This window comes from Canis lupus, chromosome 17 (assembly GCF_011100685.1).
Source record: "Canis lupus familiaris isolate Mischka breed German Shepherd chromosome 17, alternate assembly UU_Cfam_GSD_1.0, whole genome shotgun sequence".
In the NCBI taxonomy this organism is placed as follows: domain Eukaryota; kingdom Metazoa; phylum Chordata; class Mammalia; order Carnivora; family Canidae; genus Canis; species Canis lupus.
In genome coordinates this window covers 3,788,502-3,814,298 of record NC_049238.1, presented here as the reverse complement: position 1 = coordinate 3,814,298, position 25,797 = coordinate 3,788,502, and the positions used below count along the sequence as shown (strand labels likewise).

The window sequence follows — 25,797 nt, the reverse complement described above, 5'->3', positions numbered from 1 at the left end:
CTTATGTCTGTCAAGTTTAGCCCGTGCAAACTTACTCGAATAGCGGCTGCTGGGGTAGAAATGATATGTGAGGGATACTGCTTTCAAAAGTTTGGACTCTGTCTTAAGAGCCAACACCATTCATATCTACATTCATTGACGGTATGCCGCCTTTTTGCCTTCCACACCTACCTATGGCGCTCCCGCAATGCATCCAGTACTAGGTTATGGAACACGCAGGGACGCAAGAGCATCTGTCTGCTGCAGACACAGGGGGAGCAGGGCTCACAATAGACATTACTTCATGAAAATAAGAAATGGGGTGGCCACATTAAATGTCTCAAAGACAATGAACTTCAAATCTTCAAAAATTTTATGCACTCATTATATTGAAGAAATATGTTTAAGTGCATGACTAGTTGGGTTGATTATGCAAAAGGAGAAAAAAAAAGGAAAGGTCAATAAAGGGACAGTGAACTAACAAGAAAAACATGGTCAATCCAGACTTCTTGAAAACCCTGATTGCCATTTCACTAGAATAGCAATTACCATTATAGCAGCTGTGTTTGGGGAGAAATGAGAATATGTCAAGCGTTATGATCCCAGCTCTGCATTAACTACCTATTTGATCTTGAATAAGTCTTTTAACATCTCTGAGCCTACTCTCTCTCTCTAACCAGCAGCTCTAAACCTAAACACACATTCCCAGATTTCCAGTGTCAAGAATGCAGTTGAACAATCTACATATTTTAATGCTTATGTTGGGTCTTTTCCATAACAATTCCAGGAGGTAAGCAAATTCACTCGTATCCAGCCTCCTACTGCATCTTTTCCAAAAGATAAACTGAATTTTAGGGTAACAGATGTTTGCTTATTATAGGAAGACAATGCTGTAAAATTCTAGCAGCCCAGAGCATTTGTTTCCAAGCATGAGAGTTTAAGACACTCTGAACATTTGTAAGGCTTCGGTGGCTCTGGCTGGACAAGACGTGGTCTTTGTCCATGATCTCTCCACGGCATGAGATCCCACGGCAGCGGTCACAGACGGGAGAATGAACTCAGGAGGGGCTACCTGAAGGACACCTACCATGGTCAAAAAAGATGGCAATTTTTAATGAAGCATGATCTTTTCATTTGAAATTGTGATTGACCAGCAGGGTAACTTTTCTCAGCTTGTTACGTTCCGAGTTCTGCAGGTTAGCTAGCTAGGCTCAGATGTGATTGGCATGCAGGGCCCCTTAAAACTGTCAGGCCACCTTGCAATTAGGCATGATGCCACCCGAACAGATGGCATGAATGATGGCATGCCAGACAGCCAATACACTTATCGGCATTGAGCATTCAGAGAGAATTTCCTCTCTCAGAATGTCAGAATATGGATCTATGGCATAGCGAGCAGCCGAATATTTCACATAGCGCGCAAACTGTAGGAAGAATCAGAGTGTTTTTGTACAGGGCTAGATATGGCACCAGAGCAGCATAGACTAATGGAGTCCCAGGGTTTAGAGATACTTTAAAGGCAATGAATTCTGGTGACCTATTAGATGCTCCATTCATTCATCCATCCACCCCCTGGGATATTGGACATTTATGATGAGTTAGGTACTATGTAGCTGTCTGCACAACCAACCAGCCAGGCCTTGACCACATTCACTGGCAGGGAACTCACTACTCTTACTATATCCATGTCACCCTCCACGGAATCACTTTAAATTTGATCACATCTTCTTAACACACAGCGTCCAGAGCCAAATCCACTGCTATACATACAGCTGGTTCTCAGATGGCAGACAATTCAGTAGCTTTAAGTAGAACTGTAACATTTTTGGTACTTTTCCTTAAAATATAAATATGACTTATTATTCAATGTGGTCACTTCCTCACTTCATTCCATTTTTATAAAACACCACAAGCTTTGTGATTCCAGGAAAGAAAACAAAAAGGCTATGGTTTAAAAACATCCCCGCTATGACCTTGGATAGTAAAGTGATGTAGAAAAGAGCAGTTTCTCTCAGGGTCAGACATGGCCTACCTCTCAGAGATGGCATTTCCTTGCTGAGTGATCTAGGGAGAGCTCTTTTGTCTCTCTGAGCTTCCATGTCCTCGGCTGCAGAATGGAGATAAGGTTGTAATATATCGTACATCTTATCATATATCTTTTCCTTTATTGGCAAACATTTTATAACCATTGTGTGCAAGGCACCATGCTGGGGCATATTCTATTAATTATCAAATACGATGAGTTTATGTTATAACAGGTGAACACTACATATTGTTATTGAACACTGATGGGAAGTCACTTGATTGTTTGGCATCATCTGCCAAAAATATCTGTGGAATGAAAAATAAACTTTGGGCTTGAAAGTGACCTTATGATATAACATGGGCACGTCTGTCTACACCCACAAGATGGTACAATTCTTTGCAGGAAAGTTACTAGAAGTGAACTCCTCTAAAGGAAGAAAAGGATGAACCCACAGAATTGGATCGTTTGGATAATGGGCTGTGATGGATCAAGGAGAAGGTTGCAAGGAGCACAGCGGTCCTAGATGAAGTGTGAGGCCACCACTCTCTACATACTATAGTGCTATTGCTTCAGAGTATAGAAGACTTTGGGCAAGAAGGAGAGGAATTTAACCAAATTTCCAAGGACCTCTGATGGCCCAACACCATGTGTGCCTTTTCCTTCTATGTGTTCTCTCCACATAAAGCAGGAATGGGGGATATAGGGGCAAAGGATGCCTTCGTGATTATTCCTACTCCAGACCCGTGGGTCATGCCTGACTCCTTGGCAAGATGGATGCGTTAACATGTAAGCACAAGTGGAAGGTGCTTCACTATAGCCTCTTGGGATGGCTGAATGCCTGAGATCTGATAGCATTGCGCCAGTGGTTTGATGTACAAAGAACGCCACCTTTGGAGGCAATGCCCAACATGGCAGCTTTGGCACAGCATTGGTGGACATCCTCAACAGTGGTGGTAATGGTTTTAATGTGGGCTGTTGGTAGTAGTACCTTCCCCACCATTGTGAGCACACGTGCTGCTTTTGGCAGTAGACGGTGTTACGGGTTGAATTGAATCTCCCTAAAAATTCACATGTTGATTTCCTAACGCCCAGTATCTGGGTGTGGGGACTTATCTGAAGATAGGGTTGTAGCAGATGTAATTAGTTAAAATGACGTCATAGAGTGGCACTCTAATTCTTATTTAAAAAGTGAAACATGGACACAGATGTGCACACGAGGACACCACATGAAGATGAAGGCAGTTAGGATGATGCATCTAAATACCAAGCAACACCAGAGATCACCAACAAGCCATCGGAATCCAGGGTAGAAGGGCTGGAAGAGATTGTCCCTCACACCCCGAGAAGGATCCAACCTTACCAACCCCTTGATCTCGGGCTTCCAGCCTCCAGACCTGTGAGAGAATGTATTTCTGTTGTTCGAGGAACAGGGCTGTGGTGCTTTGTTACAGCCGCCCGAGAACACTAACACACCTGGAGGAAGAGACAGTCCTCCAGGCCACAGAGTGGGGCCAGAGGAAACAGCCGAGGCTCCAGGTTGTGCTCAATGTCGAATTTTGCAATTCTGCGTTTAGATTCTAAGACACATGAGTGTGCTCTCTCCAAAGACCACAAATAGAAGCTAGGGTGCAGAAATGACCAGCTAGCTGAATGAGTCGTCTTATAAAAAATGGTCACTTTGTCAAGGAAAAAAGGGAAAAACAAAACAAACAAAAAAAAAACCACCCTGCTAACACCAGGTAAATTTGACTGCTCAGGTGTTAGCGCCCTTCCTGGTGGCCCCAGTGGGGCAAATGGCAGCTTAGCGACCAAGTCCGGTTCAGGTACGTGACACCGAAATTTGCCTTACAAACAGAGGGGGCGAGGGGGGGGAGGCCTTTCTGCACCAGCCCACCTTAGCATATACTTCTGGTCAGCAGCATTAATCAGAATGGTAAATATTTATAAACTTTATTTATGGTGACTCTTGCTCTGCCCGAAAACTCTCCCACACCGCAACAGATGGGAGCCTAACATTATGCACCAGGTATAAATATATAAACATTATATAAGCAGGTAGATGAATATATGAGTTAGCCTTGAGACTAAATCAGAGTGCAAAGGTGTTGAGGGACATCCTGCTTTTGCCATTTTTTTTAACCGACTCTAGTTATGGAGTTCTTTAAACTAAAACTCAGCATAAGCAATCCTCAAGGGTTCGTGCCTATGTAAGTCCTTCCGGGACTCTGAGTAAATTCAGGGTAAGGCGCCGCGTAGGCATCAATTCTAAAAGCAACGTCCTGGATCGTAGGGCTTCTCTTTTATTCATTCTGATTAATGGCCTATGCAAACATCATTTAAAAAGGCACACTCCAGCGATTTAATGAGAGATTAAGTAATTTTCAAAGTATTACAAATACAAGGGAAATTCCATCCAAAACGACAGAAAGAAATGGTGTGGAGTATTTGCTGAATTTCTATGTGCTGATTATTGACCAAACGAACAAAAAGAGGTCCCATGTTGGAAATGCGCAGTAGCGCCTCACACATACTGGCACTGGAGGCGGGGGTGGCGGGGGTCAGTTCTTCTTTGCCTTGTCTCCCTTCACTGGTGTCTGCCTGTCTCTGGCCCCTCCCGACCCTCTCCCCCAGGCAAGAGTGGGAAGCGGGCTCCTCTGGAGGACAGCTAAAGGCTTTCGACGTGGATACCAAGGTCAAGGCCAAATGCCCACCCCCTGGCAAAGCATCAAGCCCAGTTCCCTGGGATACATTGAAAAAGCAGACGGAGAGTAGCTCACAGCTTCTCTGTACTAAATAAAAGTGGTAAGTTCTGATTCAAATGCAAAGTGACCAAAACGTGTTATCTCACCACCGGATACGGATTTGAGGACCTTGAACCCGTCTGCTAAGCCCACCTATCGATCCCAGAGTCAGGTCTCTGAGTTTCTAAGGCGTGGCCTGGTACTCCACGTAAGTTATGCCTCAATTTTGAAATGTGTTACCTATTGGAAGACAGAACAAGAAGGAACCCATTTTAAATTTTTTTCCAACACTGATCTATGACACAGATATAGGTGTACAATATCGTTTTACTGAAGATAAATGAATATGAACTTACGTCAAAGCATGTGTCTGGCTGGTAGCCTCCGAAATCAGAGCCCTGGCTGCAACCGCTGAGCTAATTGCATAGTGTAAGCCACAGTTAGGAACCCAGGGTACATAGGGGACAACTGCCGCGGAACAGACCTGGCACTGTCCTCATGCCTTTGAGGGATGCCTGCTGGAAACGTGTCCCAGATTGTCCCCTGTAAGGAAATCCCAGACCGGTAACCTTCAGAAAGCAGGGCACCTGTCTTCCCGGGTGCTACTTCCTAAGCCTGGCAGTGTGACGTCCCCCCACCAGGGGTCATTTGCTGCCCCAGGGTAAATAAAGGAAAGAGGGTGGAGAAGGATGGAAGGAAAACTTTCACCATGTAGCAGGAGAGATTTCAAACGCACATGGAAGGCTGACTGTGGCAGGTGTGCTGCGAAGGGAGGGAGTGCAGGCGGGATCTGCAACAGGGAGGAAAAGCATCCAGAGCCAAACCCGAGAGGCGGGGTAGATGTGGTCATCAGGGATAAAAAAAAAAAAAAAAAAAAAAACAACACAGTCAAAAAATGTTAGTAGTTTCTGTGAAGGAACTTGATTATTCATCACTCATTTCTTCACTCGTTCTTTGATAAATATTTATGGGGCAATCTCTGTGTTCCAGGCACGTGTCAGGCTGTGGGGAACAACTCAGTGGATAACGCGGAAGCGTCCTGTTCTCGAGGAGCTTTCGTTCTAGCAAAAGAAGAAAGGCCATAATAAATAAGCCAACCTGGAGGGAGATAGAATATTTTCAGATAACGATAAATGCTTTTAAAAAATGAAGCGGGTTAAATGAAGCATAAAAGACACACTGGGGGAAACTTTCGGGATCACATGGTCAAAGCGGCATCTCTGAATGAGGGGCAGAGTCCTGAAGGTCAAGAAGGAGGGAAACTGATGGTAGAAGTGTTCTCAGAAAGGGCAAAATGCACCCAGAGGTCCTGGGCAAGGAAGGCGGGGAGCTGTGAGGGATGTTGTGTGTCATTACGACATCTGGGATTTTGGGAAGACCTGAATATATATACAAAGAGGAGCCTTTAAAATTCTTATCAGCTCCACATCTAGGCAGGTTCTGACAATCTTTTAATTAGAAGGAAGAGTGAAGCAAAGTCTTACGAGCACCCATCCCTCCGTTCAGAGCAGAGCTCCCCGGAGACCAGCAGGTGGAGGCTGATCTGAGAACGCGCCCCTGCAACAGGTGCTGAAGAGTTGCACGTGCAGCTCTGGGGTTTCGGTGGAGAAAGCCGCAGATGTGAGAACCATGCTCAGCCAAACTGCCTGATGTTGTCATCAGGTGTATAAGCACTTCGAAAACGTATCTGCCTTCTATCTTTTGGGGAGATAATAGTGTGCCCTGGGATGATGAGGAGGGACTGGGGAAAATAAAATCAAAATTCCTTCCTGAATATCAGGGGTATGCTAGGTATGATTTTTTTTTAAAGACTGTTGGTTAACCAGAGGGTTAACAACAGGCTCGGTGCCCCCAAATCGTTCCTCAGGAAAACGTAAGAACATCTCCGCGAAGCCTACGCTTCTGAGTTGGGCACAGTGAAGCCTCTATCAATCAGGTCTGCTTCATGATCACATTAGATGTTTAAAAGTTGTCTCTGCATAAATTGCTTCCCCTTATTCTCATAATTAAGCCAAAGAGATTGATCTGAAAGAGACTTTCTTCTGGATAAAACATCCACTGAATAAAGATCTCGGACAGAATGTGATCACCAGTGACTATGAATGTCCCCATCCACCCAAACTTAGTGGCTTAAGGCGAGATCAACATTCATTTGTCCCATCCCCAGCTGGCCTCCAGGTGCGTCCCCATGAGGCCAGCCTCTCTGCTTCCCTCGGAAGGCTGGGAGCCGCACCTGCTCCAGAGCTGGTGGCCGGTGCTGGGCCCTCGCTGAGCTCCTCAGGCTTCTCCACCTGCAGGTGCACCTCCAGCCAGGGAGCATCGGGCAGCCGACACCCTGTAGGCAGGTCAGGGCTCCCAGGCCACACACCCCAGGGAGAGAGGGAGCCCGGCCCGGGAGGAAGCCAGGAGGCGTCCTGCGTGCTCTCCCTCAGAAGCGAGCCTGAAGGCCAGCGCAGGGTGGCGGGGAGGGCCCCGTGGTGACAGCCACAGTCTCGAAGGCCGCCGGTGCCTGCAAGAAAATATTAACAGACAAAATACACAAACGCAGTATTGAAAGACATTTCTATGGTCGTCGTGCTTTCTCAATATTCTTCAGTCAACTCCTGCTTAAAAAAAAGAAAAGAAAGAAAAAGGTTAAAGTTAGGAATGAGCTAACTGTGCAAGCTTTTCTCCAATGCCGCCGCTGATAACCTGCTCCCCTCCTTCTCCTCGATGGCTCTCTTCTCACATCCTACTTCTGGGGCTGCTGAGCACACTTGTTTCTCAATAATAACCTACAGTCCAGGCCAGTCTGATGAGATCCACGGAGGATTCGGGAGCACGTACAAATACGGGTTCACATCCTGTCCTTTGCTAGGGACATGGACTTGGGAAGTCCATCCAACGGCTCTGCGGTTCCGGCTCCTTAAGGGGAACTCACAATGCCTGTGTCATGGGGATGCCGTGAGGATCCTTCAGGCGATGCTTACAAAATGCTCACAGAATGCAGCACACCCTCTAGGGCACTCGGTTGCACAGTCTGGCCTTGACTCCTTCCCAGAGCACCCCGAGGCCAGGACGGCCGTTGTGTCCCTCCAGGTGGGTGGTCGGTCAAGACGGCTCCACCGTCCACCGTCTGCTATTTGCATTCCTAAGGACACACACACACACACACACACACACACACATACACACCGCAGCACGAAAGGTAAGGCAATGTTACAGTCATTCTAGACTGGGCCAGAATTCCTAGTTTCAGAGCAAAATGGTATTTTTTCCATCTTCCCAGAGAATACTCATCACCTAGTCACCAATTTCAAAAGGAGAAATTAATAGGTAGCTTGCTACAGGCTTGAAGAGAGAAAAAGAGCCCATCAGTCAGCCCCCGTGGTGCCCCAGGTAGAGTGTGCCAGAAGCCATGGGAAGCAGGGTGTGCAAACCTTGTGTTTTAGAGCAGAAGCAGACCCATCTCTCTAAGGATGGGGAAGCCCATTGTGAGTTAGTGAATTTTACAAATCAGCAAGTAAGAAAAAAAATATATATGTAATTAAAAGAATTAACAGCGAATCGTGGCATGTACAAGGTTCATCTATTGTGGCAAGGATAATTTAATTTTACTTATTTAGGGTAATATTTCATAGTGTGCTAATGAGCGAGCTCTCATCTCTCTGGTAAAAGTAATGAAATGTTAGGATTAGGAGACCTCAGTGCTGCTCTCTGTTGGTCCTGACAGGGGGTGAGACCCCCGGAGGTTGTGCTCCACGGCCGGGGTGCGTGCACGTGGGGAATAGCAGTGAGAACGGGATCCGGGCTTCCCGAGGGACTACAGTGAAGGCACAGCCGTGTTCACTGAAAAGTGAGTACACACAAATTTAAAGGGATATATCAGGCGACATGTGGATAGCAGTCTTCTTCTGGAACCATCTAAAATGGATTCTTTGCTAAGAAATCAGAATCATCATTTGTTTAAAGGCAGTTTATATGCCAAGAGGCAATACTCCTTCTAGATCTTCCCATTTCTTCCAATGAATCTCTCTTCGTCCAAGCCAAGAAGGCAGAGCACGTAGCTAGGCTTCTTCTCTATTTCGTTTCCTCTCCGATCAGTCATGAACACCATCCTCATGATCCCTACCTGGTCCTCCCTCCCGACTCATCACCAGAGTGTGGGACAGCCCAATGCCCACATCCGGCTTCCCCATCCTTTGTCTTCCTTCCATTCACTTATGTCAGATTGATCTTCTCAAAATGTTCTTGTGAACATGGCAGCACTCAGCCCGAGAACCTTCTGTGGCTCTGTGTTGCATTCCTGTATTTCTAGACTGAGATTCAAGACCCCCCACAGGACCCTGCTTCTTTCTCTCTATGCATATTTCCTCTAATCCCACACAGAAACCTGATTTTCTGGTCTACAGGTGTTGTTGGGTAAACAAATTCATTGGACCTCTGTCTCTCCATCTACAAATGAGCCAGATTAACTCCAGGCTCCCCTTTACCTCCATTTTACCCTCTGTGTTTAGATTTTGATCTACTCTTTTTTTTTTTTTTTAGATTGATTGATTTGGAGAGAAAGAGGGAGAGAGAGAGAGAGGGAGAAAGGAAGGGAGCACCCAAGCACGGGGAGAGGCAGAGAGAGAGGGAGAGAATCTCAAGCAGACTCTGCTGAGCATGGAGCCCAATGGGGGGCTCAATCCCACAACCCCAAGATCATGACCTGAGTGAAAATCAAGAGGCGAAAGCATAACCAACTGAGCTACCTGGGCGCCCTTCAATCTACTCTTGAATCCATAGACATTACTCACCCAAAGTTCCCCAGAGACTTCAGGTTTGCAAGCCCAGTGATGGGGTCCTCCCTGTCTGATGGACACTTTCAATGACTTCTCTCCTTGGCAATCTCTCTTGCTAGCTTTCGTGACATTTCTCTTGTTTGCATCTCCTCTGCCCTTTCTGACCACTTGCTCCCATCCCAGTCTGCCTCCCTGATCTCTTTCTTCCTATTTCATTAATTTTATGATTTAAATTTATGATTCCTAGGGTTTTCCAGTTATCTTCTTGCTCCTTTTATTCTCATGGTTTGACCACCTGGTTTGTGAGTGCTCTGGAAAGTTTCTGACTTCGGTGCCTACATCCCAGCCCAGGGCTGGAGCTCCAGGCACTCGTACCTCATCTAAAATTGACCCACATTGAAATCATAGCATCAGCTCCAAACACTGTCTTTTCTCTACATTCCCTGGTTCAACAGCAGCATCAGCTCAAGGTATCCCAGCAAGACTCCAAACCCTCCTCACTGCAGCTGAGCCCACTAATGTGATCCTTAAATAACTGTAGAATCGACCATCACAGACCTTCATTGTCTCTTCTCCTTTGGAAGAGTTCCCTCAATTTGTTGGATCTCACTTTTCTCCCCCATTGAGTCCCTCCTTGAACACAGCCATCAAGGTATGAATTCAACCTCAAGGTTCTGCTTGGAGCTTCCCAGCTGGAATCTTTCCAATAGTTTCTCACATCCTTCGATGGAAGCCCATGCTTGCCCCATGGACCGTGGGGCTCTCTATGATCGTCTAGAATGTCCTACTTCAATACTCTTCAGTCTTCCAGCTGACCTTCACACAGCTCAAGGTCATTCTCCCTGACTCCAACCCTCCTCAGTCCTCAGGGCTCCTGAGAAGGCCTCTCTCCCAGTCCTCACCATTGCATCCTATAATTGTCTACTTGTCTTTTTCTCTGCCTCCAGATTGTGTATTTTCAGGGCAAGAAGACTGTCTCATGAATCGTCATGGCCCCAGTGATCTTCCCAGAATGTGGCACATTGTAGTTGATCAACATTTCCTGTGTGAATAAACAAAGACATCTATGTTATGTTATGTTATGTTATGTTATGTTATGTTATGTTATGTTACAGCATCCTGGACTCCCCTCCTGGAGCACCAACCTAAAAGACTTTGCTGTCCTTTATCACACAGGCTCTAGTTGCTAATCTTGTATTTGGACAATGTCTGTGGCTCAGGGTGGAGCCCATTAGGGTCTGTAACCAGGCAGCACCTGGCATGACCGAGGGGAAAATACAGCCACAGAGTTCCCAGCCTGTTCCTGAACGCTGTCCCTGTCCCCTCCCATTTGGATTCACTGTCCCCCCATTTAACACTTGAACTCTTAGCTGCTGAGATTTGGAGTGAGGGGCTAATTAGTCAACAAGACATGACAACATCCTGCTACAGTGAGATTACATACACCTACGGGTGTTAGCAGACGCAGAGTAAAACCCAGCAACTTGAGAGACCTGAAAATGGTGTTATCTTCCAACAGCACACGGGAGAATGTTCCAGGAGATAAAACACACAAGACAAATGGTGTCTCTAATTGAAATGCACTGGAAGAATGGGGCCCATAGAATTCTAAATACACTTTCTGTTCCAACGTTCCTCCTATATGGGCACAGTGAACTGGATTAACAAAGGATTGTGAATATTTTTAACCACCAGAAAGAATGTATTCTTTCTAGAGGGGCAGACTCCAGAGACCGTAAAAATCTACAGACATCACACCACTGTGTTACAATTTCTGGTCTGTTTATAATTTATTATTTATTCCTTAATATTAATGCAAAATGCATGTCTTTATTTGGTGAAGAAGAAGAAGGTTGTTTAGGAACCCCAGGGGATTCCTTTCCACATAATTATATTTCTAATTATAATGGTGCTTGTGATGTAACAGAAGAATTGAAGCCCCACGGATGCCAGCCCAGATTCCCACGGCCTTGAGAGCGCACAGCTACTCCTCACTGGACCTGGTCCACTCTGGGCTTTCCCTGTATTTCTTGTCCTTTCTGACCTTCACGTGGCCGCCGCCCTTCAGGGGGATCCAGGTGGGATGCTCGCCAGACCGCCACGGCCTCCCCGGTGCTGGGGCCTGAGGCACTGTGCTCAGGGCTCTACTGCACACACCCCGCACAGCACCCCCGGATGGGAGCTCTGCCCACTGCGTGACTGCATCAACATCACCAGAGTCCGCGCCCGGGCCCTGGGAGGTAGCGGCAGACACGGCGTTCACGTGGGAGAGCCTGGAATGACCATGTCAACAGGCACACAGTGGCAGAGAGTGCTTCAAGACCAGAGAAGTTTCATAAAACAAGGAATGAGGAGGGTGGGGCTGTATGATGTGAGAAAGTGCAGGAGGTTCGTCTGAGGAGGGGATATTGAAGAAAAGGCACGATGAAGCAGGGCTCACAGCTGAGCAAAGAGCTGTGTGGCATGGGTCTGCCCAACGTCCCTCCACCTGCCCCTCACCCGCCCTGCCCTGGTCTCCCTCCCCTGCCTCCCCTTCCCTCCCCTGAGGCTGCAGCTTCTGCAGGGTGACTGGGCAGCCTGACACACCTTCCTCCCATCTCCTCTCCCCTTCCCCACTCTCTCTCTCCCTCTCCCCACTCCACTCCTCCCCGTCTCTCTCCTCCCTCTCTCCCACCCCTCCCCCCTCTCTCTCCTTCCCCTTCTTCCTGCCTCCCCTTACCCAGTATTTTGGTCAAGATGCAGAAAGCACACCTAAAATCAGCATTCCATAGGAGACATGATGAGTTGGGGTGAGGCTGGTCCTGTGCACGTAGGTGAACAAGTCTCTAACGCCCAGAGGAGCTCCTGGGGTGGGGTCCCTCCTGCCAGCCCGCCCACCTCTGTTGGCTTGTCCATCCTCACCACCTGGCACCTGGTGCTCTTCAGAGGAGGGATAGTGTGGACGAGGCAAAAGGAAAGGCCTCAGAGCAGCCAGAGAATGGGACAGGAGCAAGGAGCACCAGAGGAAGGAGCATCAAGGAGGAGAGGCAGGAAGAGGGGACACACAGGGGAACGAGGGATTTACGTGCTGCCTCGAAGAAGCCCTCCCCACCGAATCTCTGTCTCCTCACTCATGTGATGGGGATAAGGTCCACTGCCCCCAATAAGAAAATGAAGAAGTGCTTTGAAAAGAACAAAGTAATAATACTAAGTGTAGCATTACAGCTAATAAGCACACAGGCTGCTCTCGATGACGGCGACCCTGAGCATGCCATCTCCCTGGCAAGAGGAAGGGTCTGGACGGGGGCTATATCCCAGTCACACGGAGGCTCCCCAAACCATCCCCCACGGCCACCGGCATCTCGTTTGCGGCTTCGGTCGCTCAGTCGAATCCCAGGGTTCAGCACCCACCCCATGCCCCTTGAGCCACACTCTGCTGCACCCGGGAAAAGTCAGAGCATCCAGAGTTGGACACAGAAGTGATGACTTGCAATGAGCCTTTTACTCTGATTCACAAGCTCCAATTTCATATTCCGTATTGCATACAGCGTAAGGCACCTGCCACATAGCGTAACGTATGCCACGTAGTGCAGACTATATAGCACACCGTGTGACGTATACCGCACAGCACATACCACATAGACCATAGCATAGAGGTTTTTTTTTTTTTTTTAAGATTTTATCTATTTATTCATAAGAGACACACACAGAGAGAAAGAGAGAGAGAGGCAGAGAGAGAAGCAGGCTCCATTCAGGGAGCTCGATGTGGGACTCGATCCTGGTACTCCAGGACCATGCCCCGGGCCAAAGGCAGGCACTAAACTGCTGGGCTATCTGGGGATCCCCCATAGCACAGATATTAAAAGAAGTCTTTGAAGTGTATTTTACCAAGCAGAGAGGAAAGGCATTCCGACTTGCAAAGCCTGAGCACTGTCTCTCGGGCACGGGGTGCAGGTCCTAAAAGAGGGCCTGGGTGAGCAAGAACCTGCACATAGGAGGAGCCTGGAAAACACAAGCTTCGTTTACGAAAAATCATTTTGGAGGCAGACGGAAGTCAGACTGGAGGGCGAGGAGCAACCCAGAGGTAGGAAGCCCAGGAGGTTGTTTTGCATTCATGTGGCAGGAATGATGCAGTCAGTCCTCAACCCGAGCAACAGCGGCCGTCAGGACAGGGAGAGCGCCCAACGAACCCAAGGGGTGCGGGTAGCCACGGGGCCAGGTTTCTAGCTGGGCTCATTAGGAGGGTGCTGCCAAATAAAGGTGGGGGGCACAGGGAAGCAGCGGGCTGCGGAGCCCATGCTCAGGAGCAGAGGATGCGGAGGCTTCGTTGGTTGGGGCCGTGGAGGTGGAGGCGCCCCGCCGCGCAGGCCGAGCCCCCTGCCCGCTCTCCAGCTGCCGGGCCAGGGTCCAACAGAGGCGTGTGAGCGAGGTACGAAGGTTTCAGGGTCATGACTGTAGAGTTGGAAATAAAGTCCCTGGGTGTCAGTACGGGTGTGAGGGAGGAGGTACAGCACTAGGTGAGGGCGAGGAGAAGGGACGGCGGAAGACAAGCCAGCAAGTGGACAGACGGGGCAGGGCTGGACGGCGACCGGAGGAGGCCGGAGGGACATCTGGAGACCCTGCGGCCCCCGCGTCTGGCGCGTCCCCGTCTCTCCCCCTCCAAATCAGGCCGCCCTGCGAGACGGTGGCACCTGCCTTGTCCCCGAGGGGGGCGCCCGTAGTCTCCCCACCATTGTCACCCTCGTGACGACAGGGCTCGCCGTCCCTTCGAGACGCTAAACACCACCAAGCTCCCCAGCCTGCACTTTCCCGAATACCCCCGTCCAATCCCAGCTCGCTCTGCAGAGGCTGCGGCTCCCAAAGCGGCGTGCACCTGCCCCTCCGACGGTCCTTAGCGGCGGGAATCAGTCTGGGCCGCGCCACCTTTTAGCTCAGCGATTAAAAGCATGTGATAAGGACGCGCGTGTCGGCTGCCAGGCCCAGCGCGCTGCGGGAGCTGCGGGAGCAGAGCCAAGGTGACGTCAGGGAGGACGTGATGACGTGAGGACGCAGGCACAGGAGGTGTGGCCAGGGCACGCGTGAGGGGGCGGGGCCGGGCGCGGGGGCGGGGCCGGGCACGGGCACGAGCCGGGCTCAGGGGCGGGGCCGGGGGCGGGGCCAGGCGCGGGGGGCGGGGCCGGACGCGGGGGGCGGGGCCGGGCGCGGGGGGCGGGGCCGGGCGCAGGGGGCGTGCCCAGAGGACCGGCCCGAAGGAGCAGGTGTCTAATGGGTGAGCCCATCAGGGGGCCGTTTCCCAGGTAGATGGAGAACCACTTCCCGCTGCTCCATTTATAGCTTCTCGGGGCGCAGTGAATTTTTCAAGCCAGACAGCCCGATGGGGATCTCTGACTTGCACTTTCTTTGTATACTGCCCAAATCGATGAGGACCTCAGCATCCCTATTCCATAACTCGGGGCAGCAATTCTCCGCAGGGCACTGCAGGCGAGAAAGGCCGGTCCTCAGCAACCGACCGCCAGAGCGGTTTGTCCCTTTGAGCTGCGGCAGGCATGGCGGGGAGGGGCGGGGTGGCATCCGGGGCTGGGCTGGGTTTGCACCAGCCTCCCTTGGTTTTGGGGACGGCAGGCCTGAGTGTGGGAGGAGCACATTCAAGGTCTCTCCCTGAAAATGCACGAGCGTGTGCAGGCACTGGAGCCAGGCTCACACAGCTCTGGCAAGGAAAGGTTTCCAGGAGGGCAGGCAGGTCGGACAGGGCTCAGGCTCATACCCATCGCGGGCCCATGTGAATGGGAACGATTTGCAGAATGGAGTAAGCACCAAGCAGCCTAAAATAGGTACAGCCCCCCCACACTTGCCACCAAACAAAACTGGGTTGTTCAGAAAATGACATAATCCCATGCCATGGGCCCCGATTGTGTATTACACACTGCTGCAGAAAGTAAGGATCTTCTGGTAGAGGAAACTGTTTTGTGTCCCAGTTGTCAGGCACAGATGCAGTTTGGGGGATGAAATGGAGATCACGTAAATTAAGGGGACCCTGGTGCTCATGCCCCCCCTCCCCAAACGCCCATAGTGCCCCTGATATTCTCGGAATGAATACTATTTATGACCTTCTCCCTTTGATGAACGGGATGGCTTGGCCCACACACTTTCTAATGTGGTTTTCATAGAATCATCCAGAGCAAGAAAGAAAGAGAAAGAGCGAACGAGTCTGTGGCTGCCTCCCTTGAAAAAAATCACCGTGGGCCACAGCAAAACTCTGAAAGTAACAGTGTGAAGTCACTCTCCCGCTCCCCGTTTTGGATGGCAGATGGGAGGCAGGTGCATTTCTGCAGGATGAGCTGAAGAAGAGGAGCTTAATTAAAGAAGGAGCTAACAGCGTCCAAAAGATCTTGAATTGCCACCGTGTGGGCCTGCCTCTCCCTTCCCCAGAATCTTTTTAACTCCTTTCACGGCGGGTCATTGTCCTCACTGCAGCCAAACACAGTGCGGCTGGGGCTATTATTTGCCTGTGATCAAATGGCCAGGCAGAGATGACTATCAGGCCAATAGGCCCTTCTGCGCCGACTCTGCAATTGAAATGGCTCTCGGAGATGAGGCCTCAGCTGCTGCCCGCCGGGCCGCCTCTAATTATCACTGGGACCCAGCCTGCTGGTCACCGTCATAGCTGCCATCTACGCTGACCGCCTTGCCTCCCTGGCTGCCACTGCCAGGTCTTCCTTTTGTTCTATGCGGGATCCAACTTCTGTGTCCCTACAGATGGAGGAGACCGTCCCTCTGGCACCAAGGCACACTAACCCGAGTGACCAGTCTCCTACTTCTCTGCTGCCAGGTTGGATGTCTTTCTTGGCTCGGATTCGAAGTATTTTGGAAACATGGTGCTGGAAGGACCCTGGGGTCTGCTGTCCCCCGTTAGGGCTGTGGACCTGGAAGATCTGATAGGGGAGTGAATTGGGGGTGAAACCAGAATGCCGGCAGAGGAATGGTGATTCCCAGGGCATAGACTGGGGGAGTGTGGAGCCATTTCTGGGAGGTGTGCATTCCTCCCATCCTGAACTCCTGACCAGGAGAGTAGAGCCCCCGGGGCTCCAGGTCAAGGAGTGCGGCATGCCCAGTGCTGGGGTGGGTGGGTGTGCTGGAGCCAGAGCTGCCTTGGGGGAGGCCCAAGGACCAGGACAACACCTGCCCTCAAGGCCTGGAGACAAGAGAAAAGAAGGGAAGGGCCACTGCCTGTAGAGAGAGCCAGCTGGGAGGGAGGTGGACAGGCCATCATCCCCGAGGCCCCTATCAGAGGTCACCGCCACTTGCACCCCCTTTTTGGCATTATCTAGAACAAAGCTCTGTTTACAACGGAAAGCCAGGAAGGTGATAGAACTCATTAGGTTTACATGAGTAATTAGCGGCAGAGCTAAGACCCTGTTATATTATCTCCTTATTTAAAGCTTTGCAATTGTTTCAAGGAAGTATGTCTGTGGGATTTTATGACCTTTGATCTTTAATCCAGAAGAATGCACTTGCTGTGAATCACTATTAAGGACATGATATACTCTGATACACACACACAAGATCAGTAATAATCCCTATCTCTTTATTCAGCTGGTATTGCAGGCCATGTGGTTTTCCTCCATAAACAACACTCTGCAGTGCGACCCGGCAAGGTGGGCATTGATGCTTCTGTTCTGCAGATAAAGAAATCCTCACCAGGAAGGCTGAAGAAGCGGACAAGTAGTAAAGACCAAACACAAGCGGTCAGGGGAATCAGGATGGGCACCCAGATCTGCGTGGCCCCACAGCCAGACGTAATCACTTCCTTAATGCCCAAGGGCTGTGAGTGATGAGATTTATTTTTAACAAAAGAGAAACCCCACAGAAGCCTTTCAATAGATTTTTCCCTTTCTTAATCTAAGGAACGGAGGGGGAAGGTATGAAACATGGAAACAAATGCACTATCAGAACTGGCCCGTGTCATTAAGCCAAACCACCTTCTGAGAGTGGTCAAGCCTTTCTTTTTGCCCAGACGGGGGCCTGAGGCTGGGGTCTCCTTCGGAAGGTTTTCTATTCAAATGGTAAGAGGGGCTACTTCCTGGGTAATTGTTCACAGCCGCAGGGCCAGACTCTTTGAGTTTCCTGGGCACAGATACACTCACACACTCTGGACAGCTGTGCACACACACACACTCATGCACAGGGGACTTTATCCGGCCTTCAGTTCAACCATCCAGAATTTGATGTCCCAGACCAGTTAGAGGATGGGCAACAGGATAATCTGATTTGAAGGAAAAAAAAATCGTCTGCTGTCCACATACTTCTTGTTTTTCTTAACTGCCTGTCTTCTCACTATTCTTTCCCACCCAGGCCCTTCCTATTTACACCTAAGAACAGAGTCAGAGGAAAACTTCTCTGACCTAAGGCTGCGTTATCTAACACGTCCTCTATCATGCCAGGGGAGCATGTTGGCTGGTGACCGCCCTGAATGCACCCAGTGCGGGCAGAGCCTCGCGAACCCAGGCTTCCCCGGGATGCAAGTCCCACGTGCACACACACAGCTGGGCCAGCCTGCTGTTTGGTCCCCAGGGACACATCAAAGTTTCCCATGATGATGCAGGAGCAGATAAGGCTTTTTATATGCTGAGATCATGAAAGGGATTGTAAATTTGCATCTGTTAATCATCACTACTTTCTGAAGCAGCAATGACAACCTGATTTTTCATGTACTCATTCAACCTTTATTTTTTATTTATTTTTTTTCATTCAACCTTTATTAAATGCCAGCTGTATGCCTATAGCCACTGAATTGTGCCATATCACCCTGCCGTCCTGCCCCTAGGTGTGATGTGTGACGTCCACTCTCTTTAGAGGATTTCGGCACTAAAAGCATTACTCTACTGAGAAAATGTGAAAATATTCTCTTTCATCCGAAGTCCACCCTTTTGGAAATGGGAGCAAGTTTTCCACAGACTTATTTTTTTTTTCTTTACAATCGAGGGTCCTTTGTGAGATAAAGCCTCAAGGATGGAAATTAGCTGCCTCTGTCCTGAGAATCTCCCCGACCCTATTCTTTCAAAGGGATTGTCCAGAGCACTCTGGGACCACCACAATACAGACACGCACGGCTGCCTAGCGGCCTCACTTCAATAGAGAGGCTTACAAAACCTGCTCCCGGTTCTGAGGATCGTCTTCCTGGGGGCTTGGGCCTGGGGAAAGGAGGTCACGGTCTCGGAACTGCCCAGAGCAGACAAGTTCTGTGCTTTTCCAGATGTGAGAAGACCCAAGAGCATTAAAAATTGTAGAAAACTTAAACATCATCGTCATCCAAGGGATGAGGGATAGGAGAAGAAGAGGAAAATGGGGTTAAGGAAGACACTATAGGAAAAGTTTCCCTCCACCACGTCTCCCCACTCTGGGGCTCACCCCAGAAATGTACCTCCTTCAGGCGGGAGGGTGGCACCCATTCCCAGTCTCCCTTTATTCCCAGAAAAATAAAAACCAAGTGGTTAGCAAATGCCAGGAAGAAAAGGCAGATGAGCTGAATCAGCAAACAGCCCAAGGTGCAGCCCAAGCCCCGGGGGAACCCCAGGTACGACGCCCACTCTGTAGGACCGCAGGATGTCCTTTCTCTGCTGCGAAACCCCAGCCGCCTCCTGGAGGCTTGAAGCCTGAATCGATCGGAGGCCACCTTTTGTGAAAGTGATGCTATCATTGTGGTTGTAATTTATGCAAAGAAATTCTGTGGCCCAGGATGATTGAATTATAGCAGACAATGCGGGGTTTCTATAGCGTGCACCCCCTCCGGGTTTCTCACTTTTATCTCCATTAAGATCAGGTCTGTGAAAATTCAGTGCACATGGTTTTCGATCTGAAAAATGGAACGTTTCCACATGTTTCTGTACGTTTTTGAAGCAGAGAGACACACACCAACATTTTTACATCTAACTGAGTCTGGGAGGCACAGGCGAGCAATTCCTTTAAAGAGGCAGCCAGAAAGGGTTTTGCCGGGGACATTTAGGGGCAAAGCTGTGCAGTCGACTTGATTGAAACCTAAGGCACCGCGAGGTAACGCCCAGCCCCGGGGAGGAGCGCAGGCTGCAGGCCCCAGGCCCACCAACACCAGCTGGGACGTGCCTCTCCCCTCGGCCAGTCCAGCTCCTGTCCCCGCAGCCACCACCTCGGCCTCAGGTAGGATGGGGCGACAGAGAGGAGGGCAGGGCTGCGGCCCGGGCTCCTGTCCCTGGGTGACGCGCTCTGCACCTGCCTTCCGCTGAGGGTGCGGGAAGTCCCACAACGAAGCTTTGGGTGACAAGCGGAGCTGGTTTGCACCAAAGGCACCTCCTCTTTAAAGCATCACAGTGTGGATTTCAGCACCCTATTTGCTATCAGTGGTATTGTTGGTGTGTGTGTGTGTGTGTGTGTGTGTGTGTGTGTGTGTGTGTGTTTTGTTTTTTGTTTTTTGTTTTAATGTATCCCCTGCCCTCTGGGGCTGATGAATTCCCAGGCCCGCTGCCTCTCTCCCTCTCTGTACAAATGCAGGGCATTCCTGACTGGGTCTGCGCAAGTGCCGGGCGCCCGGGAGCCTGTGGCAGGTAGGCCACCGTGCAGGGACCCAGGGGACCCTGCTTCTCCCTCCACGGCCCGTGTAGCCCCGGCCTGCACCCTGCACCCTGCGTCCGCAACAAAGACACCTGCTTCCCTCAGCGCCGGCAGGACCCGGAGGCGTGGGTCCGAAAGACCCTGAGAAGTGATGAGCAAGGGTTCGGGCAGCTTCTGGCTCTCCTGGGGAACTCGGTGGAAGAGTAGCTCAAGATTGATTTCTCAAAATGCTCTGACCTTCCGAGCATTGGGTCGAGCCTGTGATCTATCATGTCAGGGAGGAGGAGGAGGTAGTGTGTGTGTGTGTGTGTATGTGTGTGTGTGTGTTTAAAGAATATGAATTCACAGGGGAATCCCAAGGAACATTTACAGCCATAAAGGGTATATTCCTAATTTGGGCAGATTTGGGAATCAATAAAATGTTTATATGGGTGGGTCTACCCTCTGAGACATAGATACGTGCATGCATGTACACGCACACAACAGTCACAGACACCCATGCACACATACATGCACACATGTGCACACACACAGGCACATGCATGCGCACACACATACCTACATACCAAAACTAATCTAGGGCCCAAGAAAAAGCTGATTTTGAGAAATGTAATTTCTGATACAAGGTAAAGATCAAACCAGGAGGCTGTGCCTGTCCTGCGGATTCTCCTGCAGACACTCCCCTCACCACCTCACTCCACTCGGACCTGGATGAGACGCCCTACAGACAGCAGCTCCGGGGAGGGGGCTGGCCCAGAGGAAGCCGTGGGGCATATGTCACAGCCTACCAGGGTTTTGATAACCATGAGGATGCCGTGGCCCCGTTTCCACTCGCACTTGTATCTATAAACACAGAACACCAGGGAGCCGTGACGTGCTCTCAGTTGTCGCCTTTCCTCCTGCAGCCATTGTCTCCAGCATTGGAAGAACAGCCTGAGTGCCTGGGGGCAGGTCGGGGTTGCTGCCTGGGCCCACACCCCAGAGGCACCTGGAGGGATGGCCGTCCTTTCCTTCTCCAAGCTTTTCAGAGAACTTCTCTGCTTCTCAAAGGCACTGAGCAGAGCGTGCACAGTAAACTGCCTGCTTCTCTCTCTTTCCCCTTGATTAGATTCTATCCAAGGAAGAACGAAATCTTAGGATATGGACAGTCCAGAGTAAAGACACTGATAAAATTTGAAATTAAGGAAAAAATTCTGTTATAAGATAGCGTATAGACAGTGATCCTCTTACACGCACGAGCATATATAAGACGCAGGTCTACAGAACACACAGGAAGAATGTGTACAAACATCACAGAGGTACTAACCTTTCGATGGTGTGATCATTGTTAATTCTATTTGGTTTTCTGCACTCTCAATTTTGTTTTTTTGTTTTTTTTTTCTGAACGAAGTACAAACGAAGTGGTATTGTTTCTATGATCAGAAAGTATTAACTTCAAGGCAGCAATCTGAACACTCTGGTCTATCTGCTATTTGCCGGCTTCCATAAAAAGTAGCAAAGCACTTAAAGTTCCACTCAGGGAACATCGCCCCCAGTGGGTTTTCTATCTTCACAGTTTGTATGTTCCAAGTTATAACTCGACCCCTCTGAACCTTAAGAGTACCTGTGGTATAGACCCCTAGTTGGTCCCCAGTAATATTTGGACCCCCCTGTTCCCTCACAATAGTAGAGCCCCAGTAATCAGCAGGGCTTGTGGTTGGGGGAAGGGGAATAAGATGACATTTCCCAGACTCTCTTGTGATGTGTGTGTCCCCATGACGTCCTGGACGGAGCATGTGAGCCATAGTGGTGTGTGGGACTATTGCACACATGGTATCAGAAGAAGCCTGTCCAAAAGAACTTTCCTTCATCTCTGAAATTCAAGCGTGGGTAGGTGTTGTTCAAAGCACACCCACCGCTGAAGCCCTGTAGGTCCCCGGGCTGGAGGACTCACCATAGCAGCTGTCACTCAGGGCCAGTCACTCCCCACCTCTAGTGTCCAAGGAGCATTGGAGCCTCCTCTCAATTGCTTCCTGGGCCTTGGGGCCAGGTGGGCAAATCTAACCTCGTACAGGCGCCTAGGTGCTCCACTCTGGAATATTTGTATAGTTTCTTGAAATTGCCCAAGTGTTCCTTAGTGCTTAGGTTACTGGTTACCAATCGTCTTTGTTGAGCCAGACTGCCGTGAAATGCCCATCTCTGCTTTCCTGGTGGTGCCATCACTCCAAATCACCTGCTACCAGCCCCTGTAAACCATGTCGGATGAAGGGTGTTCTTCCCAAAGCTACGAGATCCTGTCTTGGAGTAGCTTTCTCCACTCAATACCCTGGCCAGTGGATTTACTTCTGTATTTGCCTTAACTTCAAGCCTCCTCTCCCACGACAACCTCTTGGGTGTGCCTTATACAATGAGTGCAGAGCACGGGTGTGCAAATCAGCTTTCAGGAACAGGTGGCCTCACTGCTGTACCTGACTCACAGGGCTGAGGAGGACCACGCTTGCTTCTCTGGATGCTTTTTGCTCCCATGACTAGTCACAAGCAAGTAAAACTGAGTCAAAACCTCCTGTCTTGCTTCATTTTCTCCTCCTCCCATTCTGTTAATATCTCCATTGGTTGTTGATATTTACAAAGAGTTTAAATCCAGTCATTCTGAGCTTAGGGTCGAGGACCATCCTTGGATCACATCTCTTCTACCCAGGCCTGAACCATGCCTCTTGATTTCACATCTCCTTGCTCAGAGCCTCCATGTCCTGTCTCCACTCTCAGAATGACACAGAACCCCACCCCATAAGTACAGAGGTAGGTGACCTGCATGTTTTCTGATTGTCAGCATACCCAAAGCCTGCCTTAAGTTACTCACGCATTCTTTGCAACCTGGTCATTAAAGATAAAATCTCTTTGGATACGCAAATATCTGAAAGGCAAAGCCCTATGATATTCCAGCAGCTGACACTTTTCCAGGCCTCAGATACTGACCATTGATTCAACTTTTCAGTAGAATGTCAGTTAAAACTCAAATATTTTTATTCTTAGCTCAGAAGTCTCAGTCTTAGGAAACACCTTTGAGTTTCTGCACAACACGGGAAACAATCAACAGAGCAAAGAGGCAATCTATGGAATGGGAGAAACCATATATTTGATAAGCAGTTAACATCCAAAATACATTAAGAAACTGCTGTATATCAATAGGGGAAAAATTAAAATGGACAAAGGATGTGAACAAACATTTCTCAAAAGAAGACACAGAAATGGCCAACAGGTATTTGGAAAGTTGTTCAACATCACGAATCATCAAGGAAGTCCAAATCAAAACCACAAGATATCTTCATACCTGTCAGGATGGTGATTATCAAAAAGGCAAAAGATAAATGTTGGTGAGGATGTAGAGGAAAAGGAGCCCATGTACAGTGTTGCTGAGAATGTTCATTGGTACAGTCATTATGGAAAACAGTATGGAAGTTCCTTACGAAATTAAAAATAGAGCTACCTTATAACCCAGCAATCTCTCCTGGGTATTTATTCAAACAAAATTAAATCAGATCTCACAAAGATACCTGAGCTCGGGGATCCCTGGGTGGCGCAGCGGTTTAGCGCCTGCCTTTGGCCCCGGGCGCGATCCTGGAGACTCGGGATCGAATCCCACATCGGGCTCCTGGTGCATGGAGCCTGCTTCTCCCTCTGCCTATGTCTCTGCCTCTCTCTCTCTCTCTCTCTCTCTCTGTGACTATCATAAAAAAAATAAAATTAAATTAAATTTTAAAAAAAAGATACCTGAGCTCTCGTGTTCATTGCAGCATCATTCACAATAGCCAAGATAGGGAGATAACCTACATATCCATCAGTGACTAAATGGATAGGGAATGAAATATTATTTAGCCTTGAAAAAGAAGGAAAACTTACTATTTGTGCCAACATGAATGAACCTGGAGGACATTACGCTAAGAGAAATCATCCAGATTCAGGAAGAGAAATACTACATGATCTCACTTTTATGTGAGATCTAAAATCGTATAGATTCATTGCAGCTAAGGCTAGAATGGTGGTTGTCAACCGCTTGGAGGGAGAAGGATACAGGGAGACGTTGGTTAAGGGACACAAACTTTCAGTTATACTAATTTTTTTTAAGATTTTTATTTATTCATGAGAGACACAGAGAGAGAGAGGAAGAGACACAGGCAGAGGGAGAAGCAGGCTCCATGCACCAGGAGCCCGAAGTGGGATTCGATCCCGAGTCTCCAGGATCATGCCCTGGGCCGAAGGCAGGCGCTAAACCGCTGAGCCACCCGGGCTGCCCCAAACTTTCAGTTATAAGACGAATAAGTTCTGGGGATCTAATGTCCAGACTGGTGACTATAAATAATACGGCATTGTAGGAGTTCAGTCGGTTAAGCATCCAACTCTGGATTTCAGCTCAGGTCTCAATCTCAGGGTTGTGAGTCCAAGCCCCACGTTGGCGTGGAGTCTATTTTAAAAAATATATATGGTATTGTATTCTTGAAATTTGCTAAAAGGGTAGATGATTAAGTGCTCTCACCCCGCCCCCATGCACAAAAGAGGTAACTATTTGACACGATGGCTATGTCGATTGCCTCGATTATGTGGATTATTGCACAATGCAGATGTATATGAAGACATCAAGTCGTACATCTTGTACATGTGCAATGTTTTATTTGTAAATTATGCCTTCATAAAGCTGTAAACAAAACAAAATGAAAACAAACCTTGGGTTTCAGTGGACTGATTGCTTCCGTTTTGACGGTAGGCTCAGCACCGGGGGGCACTCCTCCGTGTGGCCCCTGTGTCTCAGGAGAGACGGCCTTTGCCCTTGCCTCAGCAACATAGACCTGGGTGTCATTCCCACTCCACGAGACAGCTTTGGTTCTCCTAGAAAGTCCCACAGGGAGATGGGGGCCAACTTGTCACCTTCCAGGTCCTTCTCTCTTTGTGGGAATCCACCTCACCGGTAAACTCCAAAGACCTTCAGACCACAGCAGAACTTTCACATGTTGTTATTCCTCCAAATTAACCAAAATCTGATCCGAATATCTCTTTACCTTGCTGGTGGAATCTCGGTCGTGTTCTGAGCCTCACTTCCTGGACTTGTACAAAATTCTGTAAGGTTCCATGCAGTCCAGATGTTCAAGGAAGCATTGTCTTCAGCACCAGGTGTCCCACAGATAAACCCTGCCCCACGTCATCCCTTTGAGGTAGGCTGTGTCTGAGCTGAGTTTGGTCACCGGGATACTTTGTGGCTTTTCTCAAGGTCATTGCTCTGTGTTCAGTGGCCTCTGACTTCCCAGCATCTTTGATGTGTGTGTGTGTCGGGGGAGTGGTCTCTGGGCCTCACTGGGCAGCAGCTACAATGACATCATTGAGAAGTCAGCTCCCTCCTTGTCCCCAGAAGTCCCCAGCGCTCACCTCGCCTGGCCTGCCAGCCCCCATCTCCCTTTGTTGAAAGCCCATCCCTCTGCTCTTTCCCCCACTGACTGCTCCAGCGTGGTCGCCCCCCCCCCCCCCCCCCCCCCCCCAGCAAACCCAGACTTCCAAAAACTCTGGCTGGAATCAACTTCTTGCTGCCTGGACACTCCTGTGTTGGGTCTTAGGACATGAAGCCATTAGCCATCTGGGAGGGAAGAGAACACACAGTCTTGGCAATTTTATCAGAGTAGGGATGAAAAAGTGTCCAAGGGGGACGCCTGGGTGGTTCAGCAGTTGAGCATCTGCCTTTGGCCCAGGGTGTGATCCT

The 25,797-nt window shown here is 49.3% G+C and overlaps 1 long non-coding RNA gene across 2 annotated transcripts in view; it reads right to left on the bottom strand.

Annotated features, from left to right (window-relative positions):
• Positions 1-257: 257 nt before the first annotated feature.
• The window catches only part of LOC102157347, a 51,482-nt gene continuing 25,942 nt past the window's right edge, over positions 258-25,797 (bottom strand). The window contains exons 2-5 of one of the 2 annotated variants that reach the window (XR_005371989.1): positions 10,068-10,551; positions 5,103-7,255; positions 4,854-4,986; positions 258-2,086 (exon numbers count right to left, since the gene is read on the bottom strand). This is a non-coding gene — a long non-coding RNA (uncharacterized LOC102157347). Of the gene's footprint in view, positions 2,087-4,032; positions 4,987-5,102; positions 7,256-10,067; positions 10,552-25,797 lie in introns of those variants that run through there. The other variant, XR_005371988.1, reaches the window with a different exon arrangement.